This window comes from Lissotriton helveticus, chromosome 3_1 (genome assembly GCF_964261635.1).
Source record: "Lissotriton helveticus chromosome 3_1, aLisHel1.1, whole genome shotgun sequence".
In the NCBI taxonomy this organism is placed as follows: Eukaryota; Metazoa; Chordata; class Amphibia; order Caudata; family Salamandridae; genus Lissotriton; species Lissotriton helveticus.
Genome location: NC_136061.1, coordinates 1702835081 through 1702853991, shown reverse-complemented (window position 1 = coordinate 1702853991; position 18911 = coordinate 1702835081).

Sequence of the window (18911 nt, the reverse complement as noted above, 5' to 3'; positions counted from 1 at the left end):
CAGCTATATGTAATATGTGTGTGTAATGATAGGAAGAATTAATCAATTTGGGAAGTGATCAGAAAGACCTCCTGATTCCTGATGTTGGCGATGGAAATGCCATGCACTTGAGAAGCCCAAGTTCTCTGTCTGCAGGTTCTGGTAGATGGACTCAATGAAAATCTTTACCATCCCTAAATCCCTAAGTGGCTGGAAGGAGTACACCGCACACCCACAGAAATAATTGGGATAATACAGGGAAGTGTCAAGTTGGAAAAAAGTATGAGTGAAACCATGGTCCTCCCTGTACACAGGACAGGATGCTTCCTTTTTCTGAATTCAGGATCACCCCAAACTACAAATGCAATAAAATAACAGCAATAACATGCAAAAAGGCTAAAATATAGTGTATATATTAGTTTTTTCAAATCTTGACCTACCAGTCTCTTGACATTTATATGCTGTCGAGGCTCAGAACGGATCATGATTTTAGACTTGCAACCAAGGAAGCCAAGATGTGAATTGTAACCATAATGTAAAAGGTAAGTTGAGACCTAACAGTGGAAAGAAGTGGAAAGCAAAATGTAGGTATAGTACAGCTAAAGCCACATATCAACATTACCAAAGCGGAAAGCTGAAACAACTCACCGCACTAAGCCAGGTGAATGCTACATGTAGTGGTACTTCTGAAATACTACTCAGTCTGATTTGCCCTGGAGTTCTCCCATTAACCTGGACGTTAGTACCCTGGACAAATATGTTACACAGTGTGGTCTTTCTTGGATATATAGTGTCCATGCTCCAATCTTCCACAGTTTCCATTGCATTACCCTTTTCCTTAGGATTTTGTAATATCTACTTATGATTTCTCTTTGTGAGTAATGTATCTGCTATCATGCTTGGAAAAATGTGTTATTACTGATAGCAATCACCTTGAAAAATGCCCCACTTGAGAGGTGTGGGATGTGCCTGTTTTGCAAAAAACTGCTTAGGAATGCCATTACTTTATGGGAAGCATTTACAATGTTAGCGGATTTCCAAGACTATTCTGAAATTTCATAACCCTTCGAAATGATCAGCACCGTAGCAGACCATTTATAAGTCTCGAATCAACTACAAATACTTCATAGCCTTCATTCAATAGTGGAAAGTGAGTCAACAATGTGACTTTAAACTTTGAAATATGAACTGTGCGTGAAGACAGTAGTCTTAAGCTTAATTCCCCCAAAAATTCAATTCTCTTCTTTGGGAACAAGACATCTTGGGATCCTAGCAAATGGTGGCCGACAGAATTGGGTGGCTCCCTCGTCCAGCCCCTACTGTTGGAAACCTTGGACTGAATTTCGACTCCAACCTTTCATTTGAGCCCCAAATCAAGGCAATTTCTGCCTCATGTTTTGAAACATTGAAGTAACTATCAATCATGCATGCACTGGTTACAGCCAGTCTATGTTAACAGTTCATATTTAGGCCTCCTTTCTTACCTAAAACAGCATTTTAAAACCATTCAGAACTCTGCTGCATGCTTAATCCTACTGATTCCCCTGTGAGCTTCGCTGTCTAAACACCTTTGCCTACTCCACTGGCTACCAGTCACTAAAATAATCAAATTTAAGGCTCTTGTTAATGCTTTCAGGACCTACATGCAAAAAAGCCCATCTATCTTCGGAAGAGGTTCAAGCCAAATTGTCAAGTCAGATCCTTGAGATTGAATAATTGCAAGCTTTTTCAAGTACCTCATATACACAAGGTTAGAAGAGGCAGTAGTAAATCCCTGGTCTTTCTTGCCTCCAACTTGTGGAACACTCATCCCCTTCACTTGCTCATTAGCCCTTTAAAACCTATTTTCAGAACAAACCTTAAAACGTCGCTGTTTGATTCCTGCTTATAAGGCAACTCATTTGCTGACATTACCTTCTCGCTTTCTTTCTCATGTGCCAATAGTGTCGGGATGCCTCTCTGGAGGCAGCTGTGCGCTCTATACATTTTTTGTATTGTATTGTATCTTGTTTAAAGACTGGGCGGACACAACAAAGAGAGGGCAAGGCTTTATGCATCATCAACGATCCCACCATATTCATTACCAAAAAGGGTCTTACAGTGAATATGGGGTGAGATCCTGGTAAAGACACATTTAGCAGAAAATCATACTAAATCCATTTTGTTAAAGGATGGTGATGACTGACTACAAGATACTATGTGATGATACTAACTATAGTGTGTGCCCCACCATGCACTACTGATGAACTCACAGTGACATCAATCAAGACATGTTCTACTGATGAAGCAAAGCTTCGCATATTTTGCGGCTTGCCGAAGTCAAGAACCTCGTTTATGTGTAATAAGGTAACAAAACGTATGTTTTACTAACGTTTATTTTTGTTTAGGCAAAGTTTGCGAAGCTTGCCTACGTGTATTTCTAATACATTTAACCCGTGTACTTTAAAATGGCCGCCGCTTGTATTTTAGTTACTGCGCATGCGTCAGCCACACTCACGTGTCCTGACGCGTCTGCAGAAGTGGAGGGAAATTTATGCGCATGCGTAATCCATAGCTGTGCCCATCATGTGGTACTGCTCGTGCCACTGCTCTTGTGTCTGTATCAATGTAGCTAACATTTAAACTGCATAAGTATAGTTTATAATGATAAGTAGAACGTACAAACCCTGTGATGTGTTTTCATGATGACATTATTATGTATTAATTTGTTTTCGCTTACTTTTCATGTACCGCGGGGAATGGGGGTCTGAGTGAAAGGAGAGCCATATTGGAGGTCCCTTCTGCGCCTGCGCAACTTTGGCAGCACAGTAGACCTTGACTGATGGAAAATAGCCAGTTGGCAGCGATGGGCGAGATGCTCCTGAGAAAGTCACCTCTGCCCTGCGAGAACAGCGAATGTGGCTCCTTATATGTTACAATGTAATATTGTATTGCTGCTTGCCGTGTAGCTTCTCATGGGAACCCCAATCTTACTAGGCGGTGCCCAAACATGCAAATACAGGCTTGAAATGTTGAATTGTGATTGGTGTGTTACCCAAATTCTACCTTAGGACCAATCGAAATTGAGGGATTCTGACACTTTGCAACATTGGGGGGTGGTACACTGTCCCCAAACTGTATATCTACCCTGGGTTCACCTAGGGAACCGTCCGACTTGTCTGGTTTAGCTGACCTGTCACTGACCCATCGTACTCAATAGGTGACTGAAGATACAGAGCGCTGCGGAGCACTCTGTCCGAATTTGACCATAGACTAAGGTTCTACTGAACCTTAAAGTGCTGGCGAAGCACTTTGCTGGGAGTTCGCTGACCTAATCGGGGTCTTGATCGATAACTGCAGAGCGGGTGGAGCGCAGGCGTTGCTTCCGAACTGTGGGTTCCGGTCCTGTCCTGAGCGGTCCTGTCCTGAGGGTTTGCTGTCCTGTCCTGAGGTCCTGTCCTGATTCCTAATCCGAGGGTATCCTGTCCTATCCGGGGTGTCCCTTCTGCACCTGCTGTCCTTTGAGGGGTATCCTTCCTTGAGGGTTTCCTGTCTTAACTGACCCGTGGCCAGGGTTTGGTTTCCACACCTTTCTAGGTAAATATTGCTCTGAACCTCTTAAAATCTTGCACCTTCTGAATTTCTAACTTTTGCTTCAATAAAGTTTACCATTGCATACGTTATTTTCCATGTCTTTCCGCAACTATTGAAAGTCATTTGCATTTTTCCATAAGTTTGTTCCTATGTCTTCTCACTTGTTAGAAATTATATTTTGCATTGCAGTTTGTCATTTTCTGATATGGTCTAGAACCTCATTGCCTAGATTGTTTAAAGGCCCGTTCACCTTAAGTGAAGCGTGTTACTCTTTATAGGCCCTCCTGTAGTTATACCTACATAGTCCGCCCATGCTTAAATATTATTGAATAGCATAGTATCTTCTCGTTACATTTTATATCAGTATTTCAATGATTACTCTGTCGTTATTTCTTTACAGTTACCTCATTTACGTTATCTTGGTTATTGATTGCCTTATATTGATGTACCTTATGAATGAAGCAAATGAACTTTAGATAAACATTTTAAAACTTCCCGTTGTCCGTGGTCATTTCAAACAGTATTTTGAATGTTATTGGTTGGGTTTGTATTTTGCTGCCTTTCCTTTTACAGCTAGCTCCCTGATTCATTGTGGTCATTAGGTACCCGCATCGGTGGATGGTAAGTCGGGTGCACTGAGAAATAATAGTAGTGAAAACACACACAAATTGGTAGAGCTCGTGAAGTCACCTGGTCGATGTATATGGTGATTTGAAAGTATATGGGCCCTGAAGCCGGAAACGGCGAAAACTATTGGTCGGGTGGCCTCGCGCGCTCTATCACTACAACATAATTTATGATATCACTGATGACATCTCGAATGACATCATTGATGCATCACAGATGACATCACTGATTACATCATCCAATGAGTGTGCTAATTTGTTTCATAGTTTACATAGTGGTGAGCGACTATCATATTAATTTTCTACCTATGTTTGTACAGCCAGGGTCCAGCTAATGAATGTAATTGTTTACAGAAAAAGTGCTACTAATGCGTCATTGGAGAGCTGAGGTACTGAAAACATTATACATGTTTGCATTGAAGAGTAACCCTGTGTGCAGGTGACAGTTGTGAACTTGTGTCCATTATGTTCCACACAAGTTTTTAGAGTCTGTAGAAAAAGTTTGCAACAGGGCAAAGATTCTACATACAACATACTAAGTATTTTAAGCACCCTTTTGTTATTAGATAGAATTGTGTAAGCAAGCCCATTTCTATGCAACATAGAACACTGTGTGCACCAGGTATTAAGCTATGAGCATTTGCTTGTCTTGTTTTAGAATATGGGTATCTGTAAAGTGTTCACCTCAGTATGAATGCTGTGGGCAATGTGATCTTTAACACATTCAGGTCTTGTATATTTTAAGTGAATATTCTCTCTTGGGGCAAGTTCAGCATAGAGTGCACATTGTGCTTAGTAGTAGTGTCTTTCTCTTGAGAGTTTCACTGTCTGCAAACAGTGTTATACAGAGTAAATGCTCTCCATAGAGTAAACAGTATTAACACTACCCACTTTTTTTTACTTATATCCACTTGATTTCTCATTGTAGGTTCAGTGACTGTCCGGGGTTTAGTAGTACAAGTAAAGAGTGTCCATAGTAGGGCATTAGTTATGTAACAGGGCTTGAGTATCTGGAAGAACTTGATTTTCCCTCAATATTTGAATAGAGATTACCCACCGCGTACAGGACAGGTTACCCTTTAATCTGTGGTTCACAGTCAACATGAATTTACCTACCCATGAGGTGTATGGCATAATGTTAATGTATGTATGATAGAAGATAAGATGCTTCATATTATTATTCTGTGGTATTTTTCATTTACTTTCATAGCTCAGTGGTATACCTCTTTACAGTGCAATGTGTAAAAAACAAGTTTGGATGATGTCATCAGTGATATCATCAGTGATCAAAGGAGGGCAATCGCTGCACTCACATGTAGAAGTGGAGTAAGGTAAGGTATGAATAACGTATAAGTAGGTCGGGGTGCTCGGGAGGTTCACCTGCTGTCTGGGAGGTGCTGGTCAATACTAGTTGGATGAACCTTACGGAGGTAAGGTGGGGCTCCTGAGCACACCAAAAATCAATGTAGTGAACAGTAGCGCGATGATTGATGCAAGGTAAACGATGGGTAAACAATGAGATGGTGGTCCACGATTTTATTCAAAGTGTCCACAAAGTAGGTCAATCATCTGTTTTTTAGAACACGTGATGAGTAACACAGATCATCATAATTTCCATTGGAAAATCATTAGGTATCACAGTACATGTTCACCCCGATGCATTTCGAGCCCAACCGGCTCTTCTTCAGGGGGTTGAGTATCAAAAGAACCGGGAGGTTAGGAACGAGTGAGACCGTGCAGGGCGGCGTCTGTGATGCCATCAATGATGTCAAGTGAGATATAATGAGTGATGTCATAAATGATATCATATCACCATAGACCATGTCTTGAGTGATGTGATATGTGAGGTCATAAGCAGTGCATAATGGGTATGCTAGGTATAGTTAGTGCTGCTAACTGTAACTGTGAATTTCTGTGCTTTTTTAAAGTTTAAAACATTAATCTTGTCATGGACAATTCACCTGACAATAATGTTACTTTAACCTTTGGTTTTTTCAGTGAATTTTTAAGGTATTTAAAAAAGCATAGACTTTTTTATCACACCTAACAATAATGTTACTTTAGCCTTTGTTTTTACCAGTGGATTTCTAGCTTTTAATTATTGTGCTTGGGTGAACATGGGGAGGGACTGGCCTTTCCTTTCAGATCTCTCTCTCAGATGTGTGTGCTGTAGGGTGTGGGGAGGGCCTGGTCTCTCCTTGCAGAGCCCACTCTCAACTAATAGGTGTGGGTAGTAGGGTGTGGGGAGGGTCTGGCTTCTCATTTGGGACCTCTCTCTCAGATGATGAGTGTGCATAGTAGGGTTTAATAGGGTGTGGGGAGGGACTGGGTTCTCCTTTCACACCTCTCAGGTGATGGGTGTGCGTAGTATGGTGTGTGGAGGAACTGGCCTCTCTGGTAAGACCTCTATCTGTAATGATATGCGTGTGCAGTATAATGTGGAGAAGGACTGGTCTCTCCTCAGACCTCTCTCTCAGATGATGGCTGTACATAGGAGGGTGTATGGAGGGACTGGCCTCTCTTCTGAAACCTTTCTGTAATGATGGATGTGCATAGTAGGGTGTGGGTTGGGTCGGGGCTCTCCTTTCAATACCTCTCTCTCAGATGATGGGTGAGCATAGTAGGATGTGGGGAGGGATACACCTCTGCTTGAGACCTCTCTCACAGATGATGGGTGTGTATAGGAGGGTATGAGGAAGGTCTGGCCTCTCTGCTGAGCCCTATTTCTCATTAAGGGTGTGTGTCGTCGGGTTGGGGGCAGGACTGGGTGGTACAAAAGCAAAAAGAACAGTTGATGAAACAGAATGTTGAACAATGTAGTTTTTTGCTCCCTGAGCAATTCCATTTTAAACCCTGACATATGCAAATCCATCTTGACCCTCTCCCCATGGGAACAGTAGTCACGCCCAAACTGCCAGGCCAAGTCCTCCCTGGACCGGAAACAAGCATCCTGGGACCGGTTTCTGGGTTTGACCGATCATTAGCCAGGCTAGCTTCAATGCAGTGGCATGGAGAGTGCTGGAGCCATGTCTGGGCAAACCTATCCAACTCGTGTGACAAAAGCAAAAAGAACAATTGATGGACAGAATGTTGAACAATGCCAAACTCACCCCAGTACAGAGAACTGGGCAAAAATCCATTGTTTATTTTGCTCCACATGCCATTCCAGTTTAAACCCAGCCATATGTAAATCAGTCCCAACTCTGCTCCCCATGGAACAGTCCCACCCAAACTGCCAGGTGAGGTGCTCTTGGACAAGAAACAAGCATCCTGGCACGGGTTTTGGGGTTTCACCACTCATCAGCCAGGATAGCTAGACTCCAGTGACATGTAAAGCATGGGACCCACATCTGGGCATACCTGTCCCGCTCGGGGTGACAAAAATAAACAGAACCATTGATGGACAGAATGGTGAACAATGTAAAACATTCACCCAAAGTACAGAGACCTGGGCCTGAATCCATCTTTTTTTGATCCCCATGTCATTCCAGTTTAAATCGTGCCATATGCAAATCCGTCTTGCCCCTAATCCCCATGGGAACAGTCCAGCCCGGATTGAAAGGCCAGGTCCTTCCTTGGACCAGAAAAAAACATATTAGGACTGGTTTTGGGGTTTCACTCCTCATCAGCCAGGCTAGATTAACTCCAGTGGTATGGAGAGCACAGGACCCAGGTCTGGGCATACCCGCTCAACTTGGGGTGACAAAAGCAAAAAGAACAATTGCTGTACAGAATGTTGAACAATGTCAAACATTCGCCCCAGTACAGAGACATGGGCCTAAATCCTTTATTTGCTCCCCATGCAATTCCAGTTTAAACCAAGCCATATGCAAATCAGTCTTAACTCTGCTCCCCATGGGAACAGTCCAGCCCAAACTGCCAGGCCAGGTCCTCCTGGACCGGAAACAAGCATCTTGGGACTGCTTTCAGGGGTTTACCCCTCGTCAGCCAGTCTAGCTTGACTACAGTGGCATGGAGAGCAGGGGACCCACATCTGGGTATACCCATCCCACTTGGGTGACAAAAGCAAAAAGAACAATTGATGGACAGAATGTTGACCAATGTAAAACATTCACCCTAGTACAGAGATCTGGGCCTAAATCCATTGTTTGTTTGCTCTCCATGCCATTCCATGTCCATCATTTGTTGCCACAGCAGTTTTCACCGTAAGTGGGATGGGTATGCCCAGACGTGGGTCCCTTGGTCGCTGTGCCACTGGATTCAAGCTAGCCTGGCTGATGAGGAGTGGCATATCTGCCAAGCCAGACATGCACAGCATTCCTCACCACTTGCTGCTATGACCCTCATCCAGCCTGAATACATCAGAAGAGTTTGAATGCCCAGGGGATGAGACACAGAGAAGGTTTAGATGAAGTGGGTTCTGAGGACACAGTTTAAATGTTGGAGCTGCAGGATGTCTTTGTGCCATGCTCGGTAACATGAGCAGAAACAACAACAAAAAGTCACAGAAAGCAAGAGAATTTCTTTTGTGAAGGAAGTCATCAGGGAAAATAATAGAAAGAAAGAAAGGTTTTGTAGTGCAGCCAATAAAGTGAAAGCTGTTGTGCTGTGAATTAAATAAATACAAACGCGCAGCTGCTAAAGTGAAAGCGGACTGCGCAGTAAAATAATTAATCAAATAAGCGTGGCCGCTATAGTTTAAGTGGTCCACGGTGTAAATTAAAAAATACATGACTAAATGATATGATACAAAGGGTGGCGTACTGTGACGTCATGGGTGGAATAGGGAAGATCATTAAAGAAAATAGTGCTCACCGACACGATAAAGCAGACCGTGTAACACCACAAGTAAAAAGTCCAGTCGCTATGAGAGGTTACGATTGCAAACAAGGCGGTAACAAGGAGGAACTACTAAGCCTATTCACGAATGAAGAGCAACGATTTCGAAAGGACAGTAACAGGAGCCAATTGAAAAGATGGGCAGAAAATGGGCAGAACTTCTATGCCATACCTCACTACAGCATGACTTGTTGAGCAGTACATGCCCAGGTTTGACCTAAATATTCTTAATTGGTTAGTTGTGTATGGGTATCACTGACGATCATTTGTACACAATGAGTTAAGTCAAAACGCCAACAAGTTTTACTCAGCCGCGGTCGGCAGTGGGAGTACCTGCAGGGCGGTGACGTGGGGAGGAGGGTAGTAATGTATGGATTACGGAGCTTCCCAGGTAAGTAACCATTTAAATAAATACAACGAATTTCGTTGGGTGCACTGCATCCCCAAATGCGATGCAGTGCGCGCAACGAAATTATTTTTATTTATTTAAATGTTTACTTACCCGTAAAACTCCGTAATCCATACATTACAACCCCCCACCCTGCCCCTCCCCTCCCAACGTCACCGCCCTGCAGGTACTCCCACTGTCAGCCGTGGCTGGTTTTACTATTTTGTCGGAAGGGGAGCCCACCACAGCAGTCATCCTAATTGCTGTAAAAATCCTTAATCAGTCATTATACAATCAGAAACCATGCTAGTGATGCTGTGTGCACTTCTTTGTTATGAGCTCTTTAGTAACATTGGGAAAAAATATATGTTCATACTGGTAGTGCTATGCTCATTTATTTATAAAATGTACTAAATAAAAAATATGTCAAAACGTTGACAATCAGCTCTTGCTTACATGCAATTCTTCTTTGTTAAAGAAAAAATAACATTTCGCTTTGGAACCATAGAGATTGCGACACCACAAATCAAAACACTTGACATTAGTTTATTACAACGAAATATGACAAATGTCCGTTTCCCCAACATGTCAAAATATAGCAAATATCTGAAGACTGGACTGAGAATAAAATGTTAAAATATTAGGGAAACATGTAGGGAAATATTCCTTCAAAATCCATACAACAAAATAAAATAAAATGCGTCTGCTAAATGGGATAACGGTTTTGAAAAAACAGGACTATCCATATGTGCGTGCAGTCAATACACTAATAGAAACTTTTTTTGAAATACAGGTATATTAAAATGAGATCCATTTTCTTGGTTTTGTTCGGGGTGGAATTAGAAATTTTTACTCAAATGATAGCTTTGTGAGATTCTTCTCCAGTGCATTAAAACTACACCTCGTTTTGACATTTTTTTTTATATAAAATTAATGAAAGTATGAAAAACACTGCATTTAAATTGTAGTCACGATACAAAGCTACATGCAAAAAAATGGGCAAAGTCCATCACATGCAAGAAATACTGAACAGAGAAAGAATGAAAAGAAATCCTCTTAATTTCAAAGGGTAGAAATGGTTTTAGATTCTAAGAAAGTGATTTGTGAAACAGTAAAATGAACATTTTTGACTCTACAGTAGGTCTAGACTATCATTAAATGTATTTAGATTACAGCATATAATTACTATGATTGTAGCAATTAATCAATCAGCTGATTAACATCTCGGGTCAGCAGGACCCAGTGATCTTATCTCGACGCTTGAATTAATTTATTATCCTCCACCCAACATTATGATGTCCTATTATTATTTCCAGCTTACACCAGTTTTCCCAATTGACAAAATGTATTAAACTCTCTACATTAATCACGGTGACAACTGTGAATATACTGATGTTTATCCTAAAATGTTACAGTATATCATTTAGAACATATCAAATATTCAGTCTAATAATTTTGCTGCCCTTTTTATATAACAACATGTCCCTTTATATTAAGTATTTTAATGTAGCAATTGCATGCATCAATTTCAAGATGCCAAATAAAATATGTTGTGTTATATTTCACTCTCAGATAACCTGGTACATCTGCTTTGTAAATGGGAATGAACAGTGCTGTGTTCGAGAAAATTAACTTTGCTATATAGATTCTCCTGTACAAAATAACAGTGACAATGTATACTTAAAAGAAAAGTAATAAGGAAAGTGCTGGCAAATATACGCATAATTCACTTCACCTACCATTGTTAAAGGCCTGCCTTAAAAAATAAGGAATGAGGAAACCAAGCAAGAGGTGATGGGAGACACAGACAAATGTGAAAATGGAATGAAAAAAATATTTCTCTTTCATGCTTATTCCGTGGAATAATAATTTAAGCACAATATTTGAATTATATCCTCAAGGTTCCAAAACTAAAATATTGTCAATGAATACATCGTTTACAATCTTCTAAAAAAAAGTGCACTATTTTCAAATGCATAACAAAAGAAATACAAATGTATGCTGGTATTTACATTTATAGCTGATGCAATATATATTGCACATCTTAATTGGAAAAATGAAAAACAAATTTCTCTTAATATGTTAGGACATAAGCATTGCGAGATGGGCGAACAAGTTACAGTTATAGTAGGTTCGCTAGACTATTTCGGTTGTTTTTTAACGTTAGTTAGTGTTTCATTCCAACACCAAACTACATCATTAGTTATGGTTTTAACAACTAACCTAACTAAAACATCACTTTAACCTTTGTTTTTTGTTCATTTCATATGTATACACAGTGGCAGTAGTCACTATGTAGTTATCTGTGAATTAGATTATCCAAAGGTTGAGTGTTTTTTGTTTTGATAATAACTTTGGTACAGTTTGATGAATCTTCACGAAAGTTCCACTCAAAAAAGTTCATCTCCTGCAGCTCCTTCCTGGATTTTTCGGGGTGATCTTTCAAATGGGGTTCAATAAAATGGGGTGGTTCCAAAATGCTTTTTCCCCATGCAATTTCCATTGAGAAAATTGAACAAGTAAATAGCTGAACTGAATTACATCAATTTTGTCAGAAAGCTTGATTTTACTCAGAAAGTGTGCATTTTGTGAGTTAGTGTAATTCAGTTTCAGCCATTTTAGAAAAAATATGCTCATATATTCATAGATATATGATGTTGGGAGACTCCTGCGGGACCCCTGAGGGACTTGTTAGAGAAAGAAACAAGAAGCACTGGAAAATTCTGATTGGTTGGGCCAACAGTAGTCCTGCTGGAAGAAAAATGCTGCAGGCTCCATTACAGGAAAATATTTTTAAAGCATGGAGGGACAATTTAAAAAAAAAAGAAATTGGGGTACCCCAGGATTTAGAATGACCCTCCATGTGGTTCCGTGGGACTCTTGTGGAAGTTGTGCAAGAATAAAGTACCTCAGAGTGGGGGTTGGCTGCCAGCATGAGATTGGCTGAAGAGCCTGGCTGACGGCCTGCCCAGGAGCTAACAATAACACCCAGTGATGTTATTGTTTGGTATGGTAATAATATCTTTCTTTACATTAAAAAGCCCACTAAATTCACTGGCAAAACCAGAGGTTAAAGTGACATTATAGTTAGCTGAAAATATCAGTCATCATAATGTCATGTTTAAATGCAAAAGAATACGGAAATTCACCAGTTATAGTTTACTGAGTGACAGACCTGAAATTCTTGGCATGGTATTCCCCCCAGACCCTTTGCCTTCATGCCACTATTTTTGCTGAACTCATTTGTGTTGGCTTTAGAACACTGTATACTTTTTCCCTTGTTAACCAACAGTAAAGTGCTTGTTCCTGCTTCCTTAAACGTGTTAAGATCTATACACATCTAATTGTATTTATTATACTTATAAGTGCCTAATAAATGGTACTACATGTACCCAAGGCCAGTAGTAAATCAAATTCAAATGCTACTAGTGGGCAGCAACACTCATTGTGCCACCCACTAACGTAGTCATGTAAAAAAGGCACTGCAGCCTGTAGTGCAGTTTCAAACTGCCATATCAACCTGGCAAAATAAACCTTTTGCCAGGACTAAACCTTCCTTTTCAATACTTATAAGTCACCCTAAAGTTAGGTCCTAAAAGCCCATTTGACATGGTACATGGTATTTAAGAAGTATGAGATGTGTACTTAGGAGTTCCCTGTTCTGAGAGTGAAAAATTCATATAGATGTTTTTCACTGTACCAATCTATGTCACCCAAAATTTAAAGATGGGTTACCTTATGTATACTATAACTTCAGTTTGGGAGCAATTAGCGAATTGCTTCCCCCACTCACTTGAATAGTAATTTAAAATCCTCTTTGATGGCAAAGTCAGATTTTAAATTACAATTCAGAAAATACCCTTTGTAGAAATTTGTCATTTTTCTGCCTAAACCAAATGTATCTTTTTGTCAGTGCACAGGGTCTCATGAATGTGGATTGATCACCTATGGCGTATTATCTATTTCTTCCAGATTTAAAGACATAAGGACCTTGGGATTAGAGCAGGGTGCGCCTCTCATGACCAGAATGGCTTGGGGGATGCACTCAGCAATTCCAGAGCTTTAAACAGAAGTCTGAAGGCTGTGCCCATCCCTTTTCTGATTTGTAAGGCTGCCCACCCTTCCATTGACAAATGCAGCTCATATGTTGGCCTGCCTGTACAATGTAGAGCCAGACCCATGACAGGTGGAAGGTTAGAAAAACGGTGCATCCGCCAACCACTGACAGGTACCATCAGAACACTCCTGGACCCGTGTAAGATTCAGAAGAAGAACTGGCCTGACCTCCTGTTGAGCAACATGGACACAACATGCTTACAGAGACATTTCCTACAACTAACCAGCACCAACTGGACCTACCTGATCCCTGCCGTTGAACTGTACTGCAGTGGGTCCTGATCTCCAAGAGATGTCACCAGGTCCTGGTTCGTTGGCTGCCATGGCAATGCACTCCTCCTGCTTTAAAACTGTGGTACAGGAGAAAATCCATTTGTTTCATGACAGTCAGCAGGCTCCTCTCAACAGCAAAAATCACCATGTCTCCCGCCAGCATGATGTTCAGACGGTGACCTGCTATTCACACCGACAATGATTTCCTTGTGTTGCCTACCAATGTGAAGTTCCAGTTGAGGCTCCTTGTGTGGACTTCGACTCAGAGAAAGTAAACTCTCTACTGGGATGAACCCAGTCCCTCTATCCAACCTGCTCATCATCCTGGTCAACCTGAACTTGCCACTTTGACCAGGTCCAGTGAGACTAGAATCCCACAAGTGTTACTTTGTACTTTTTTACTCTATAACCTAAAACTTTAAATTCTTGTATTTCCGTTTCAATCTGTTGGATTTTTCTCAATTTGAAGTAATTTCATATATTTACTCCATTTGATTGGTTTGGGCTTTATCTGGTGTTTTCACTTTATTACTGTTGAGTGCTTCATAAATGCCTTGCACATTGCCTCTAATTTAAGCCTGACTGCTTTTTTGACAAGTTACCACAGAGCTAAGCACAGGTTTATTTATTGACTTTGTGGCTCACCTCAACAGGGATTTTATTTATCATTTGAGTGGGGCGCTCAACCTCAACTGACAACCCTATTTTCTACACTTAGTATAACTTGTGCCACCGCCATGTTCTGTTCATGACAGTAGAGGATTTTAGATATACAATTAAGTACTGAATGTGCAGACTCATGTAATATATAAATTCCCATTTACACACCCAGGCTCCCTTAGGAGAACCAAGGTCTGTCTACACACATCCTTTCCCCTGTTCTGAGCACTTTGTGGATAGCGAAACTCATGTGGCAATTAACCCTAAATGAATTGCCAAGTCTGTGCTGCAGATAATTCTTGCCCTGTGATATGTGCAGTCATAAGCAGGGCACAGAGTTGGTGGGGGCAAGTTATAGTTAGCTCAGTAAACTATGGTGAAATTCGGTGGGCTTTCTTTGTGTATTTTTGTGTTTAAAACATGATGTTATGACTGAAATTTTCACCAAACGATAATACTTTAGGTTTTGTTTTTTTCAGTAAATATATATTTTGCCCAGCGGTGCTTGCCACTGGGTAATTGCAGTTAGAACCATATTTCCATAGAACAAGCATTATTTGTTTTCCTAATAACGTTTGTACTGCGTGACAAATCTTCACGAAATTTGCCAAAAAAGTCTAATCCACCTCAGCTCCTTCGTTGAAAGTTTCGGTGTAACCTGTCAAGTAGGGGGCAGAGAAGAAGGGGGAATAACACAAGCTGTGTTTTCCCTATTCATTTCGACATAGGAAAATTAGACACTGCTAACGTCAAATCGGCTGAACAAATTTGCAGAAAGCTAGATCTTGGTCCAGAAAGCGTGCTTTTTGTGATTTGGTGTAAATACATTCAGTAGTTTTTGATAAATTAAGGCTTAAAATGTATGCTTATATCACGTTGTGGAGGATCCACGGAGCCAACAAATCTCTATATAACATCTGATTGACTGCCACCACATCAAGAAAGATGGGCCGGCAACCATCTTAGGACTCGGTATTCTGTCCTACAAAAAAGGAAATGAAATATATAGGGTGGCAAGATGGAGCTATTCTTCCCCCAAAAGCCTGCTGGAGGGGGGGGGGTGGGGGGTCCGAGTAGTACACTCACTGAGACCAAAGACAGCTTTTTTTATCATTGCCATGGATGCACGTAGGATCCGTGGATCAGGGATTCTGATTTTAAAAAATGGTGTTCTCCCGCCTTTCTTTAAAAGAAATCCTAGGTTGGGCGAGAGCCCTGGTGGGGGGGTCACACAGTGACATTTTTGAGGGATGGGAGCATGTGGCCCTTTTTCATTGATCATTTTAGAGGCCCTAGCCAACTAATCCCCATGTCCGTACTTTTTTGATAGGTAGGGGTGCATGCGGCCCCTCTTCCTGAGCCTCTGAGAGACCTGAGGGCCTCATCCCTCAAGGCGATCTTTAAAACTAAGGGGCCCCACTACGGAGCGTCTAGGACGCCTCGAGAATCCCATCTTTGGTATAAGAAATGTAAAAAAAAGACTCCGTACCACGTTCAATTTTTAATAAGGCTTCCTTAAACCATTTTTGTGATAATCACCTTTCTTAAACATTGAAATGTGGGAATTTATACATTTGAATACAATTATTGATGATTTCTTGATAAAGGAAATAGGCCTGCTTTGTAGGTGTCAGTATGCTGACCTCTTGATAAAACCTGTAGGCTCACTTTTTGAAATTTGGTGCTCTGACCCTTTAGTCTGCATTACTTAAAATGTCACCCTTTATATTGCCAGTGTAAGAAAAAACACGAAATGTAATATAACCAGGGAGAGAAAAACATATGCAAAGCACAACAACCAATTAAAAAGTACAAAATTGTATTTATTTATACGTGTACATACTCATAATAAAAACATTTTAATTCAGACACATAACCACCAATAATTTAAATGGACAATCAATGAATTACTAATGAAAAATATTTATAACACAATTAAATAAAAATTCATAAAACAGTGGCAGACAAATATAGTCATCGACGCGCGTTTCGGCGTTTTAACAAGAACGCCTTCTTCAGGAGCCACGTAAAAATCAGGAAAACATATAAAACAAATTAAAATCATACACAAGAGAATTCCACTCGCCTATTGTGAATATCTCAATATATGTACATATAACTATGCTTATGTCTGTGCTTACACATCAAAACCTCCCTACTTATGTAGCTAAACCATATTGCTACATAAGGTACAAACTATAAATTTTTATATTTGAGCAGTGGTATGGTGTTTATAGGGAAGGGCCAGATACTACACAGATAAGATAGTCTGACCTCTAAAATATTGCCCCCCCATTTAGTGAACCTAGTTCAATGGAATCATATTACTCATAATGACAGAGTGAAAAACTATGAGCATGTATATGCTGTTCTATTCATACCTGGCCAGTGGGAACACGGGATAAGTATTCACTCTGAATTCCAAATATCAATGTCTCAAGACCGAATGGAAGTGTAGTCTTTTTAAATTCCTATCGTCTGGGTGGAATCACATCTCACTAGACACAACTTGTAATCTGGAGTGATAAGAACATGGCTATTAGACACACATAGCAGTTCCAGATACTGTATTTATCGGTTGGTATCAAAGATTTTTAGTACAGGTATGCAGGTATGGTATTGCCTATTTTATCAATTATTGTAATAAAACTAATGTTGGAAACCAACAACACATATGCAAATAGAGAAGACAAAAAAGGTCCTCCAAACTATCAGGAGTTTCTATATAATTTTGGTTTACTTTAGTGCCTCCACATCTAGAGGATTCCTCTCTATCAGTAATTCTTTACTCTAGAAACTGAGATTGTTTCATATCAATACATGTCAAGCTCTAATAAATATTGAGCATAGTTATCTTACCAAGAACCTGGATGCACGTGTGATTCCAAATGATAAAGGGACCACGCAGAAAGACACGTTCTCAGTCTTGAGAATGGTAGAATGACTCAGGTGTTTATCATTGTAACCAACCATCAAGCCGAAATACTAAACGACAAAAAATGATATGGAACATTCAAGGCTCTTCTATGTATAGTTCCAACAATTTAGTATCAGGCTACAGATGTAAAGAATCTTACCTAATATGGATAAAAAAAATGGATACGTATAACTTAGTACATGATGGAGCCTCCAATAGTCTTCAGTACTAAAATTGAAAATAAAAAGCCAAACGATTAATCATTGATGGGTACGGAAGTAATTTGAATCGTCACTGCAATGTCGCCGGATGAAAGCAGCGAGACTTACCAATTATGTGCAACAGGGTAGTTGCTAATACCAAAACAGGACGGCTACTTTCAGAACTGACGCTCGTGTCCCTTGACAATTTCTTCAAGGCTGCAGGCAAGAAGTGAACAAGCCTGCAGTTACTTACATTTATCAGGGTTATTTGATAGTAACTGCACTGTTACCGTGTAAGTACGGGAACGGTGGGGGAAGGGGGGGGAAAGGAGAGGGAGGAGCGCGGCGCGTGAGAGCCGCCTGAACGCGGATACGAAAATGATGGAAATTTGTCGATACAATGTTGCAGATAAAAGCGGCAGGACTTACCAAAATTATATGGATAGACGGATGATATTAAAATGACGGGGAACCGCATTCAAGATATTTGCTCGCGTCCCTTAACGATGTCTTCGATACTACAGGCAAAAATAAATAAAATAAACCTGCAGTTACTCAAAGGATTCGGGATGATAAAATTGCACTAATCTAAAGTAAAATTACAAAAAGGGGGGTGCTGATTGCTTACCGAGAATGTCGTAAGACGAACGTTAACATCAACCTGCGGGCGCCACAATCGACGTGTCTGTTGGCGTCCCGCAGCCGTTGGAAAAGGTGATTAGCTTAGCAAGCTACTCCGCCCTTTCTTAAATACGTGTAACACGATTACCTATGCTGAATGGTCAGTTCGTCAGAGCCTCTGCTTAAAGGAGACATGTCTCAAAGTTAGAGATACGGGAGAAAGGCTACAGGGAACGTATGTCCAACAACAAAAAGAGGATAGTTTCCGAATTGTAAGATCGGTTTCAACGCTCCTATTATATTCCGAAGGGATGTATATCTTCCTCGCAGTGCACTAGGGAATGTTAACAGGTGATGAAAAGAGCGCCATGTTGGACTTACAAGATAAATAGTGCATTTTTACTTTAGAAGAAATATTCTGATTGATACAGAGATTCTGACACAGGGGGAATGATCATATGAACTACCAACTAGAATAGTACTTCTTTTTAGAGACAGATGGCGTTCTCCCAAGGAATTTCATTATTTAATCCCCTTTTGTGTGTGTCCAGAACAAAAATCCAAAAAACTTCACGTTTTTTTCGGATGGCGCATCCTCCTTTGCTATCTGGGGTTTTAATCTTTTCCAGGATGCGCCAGTGTACATCTTCCGGTTTATGTTGTAAATCCAGAAAATGCTTCACTAGTGGTGCGTTTAGTTTCTGGGTTTTGATGGCTGATCTATGTTCAGTGAGACGTGTTTGGATGGACCTACA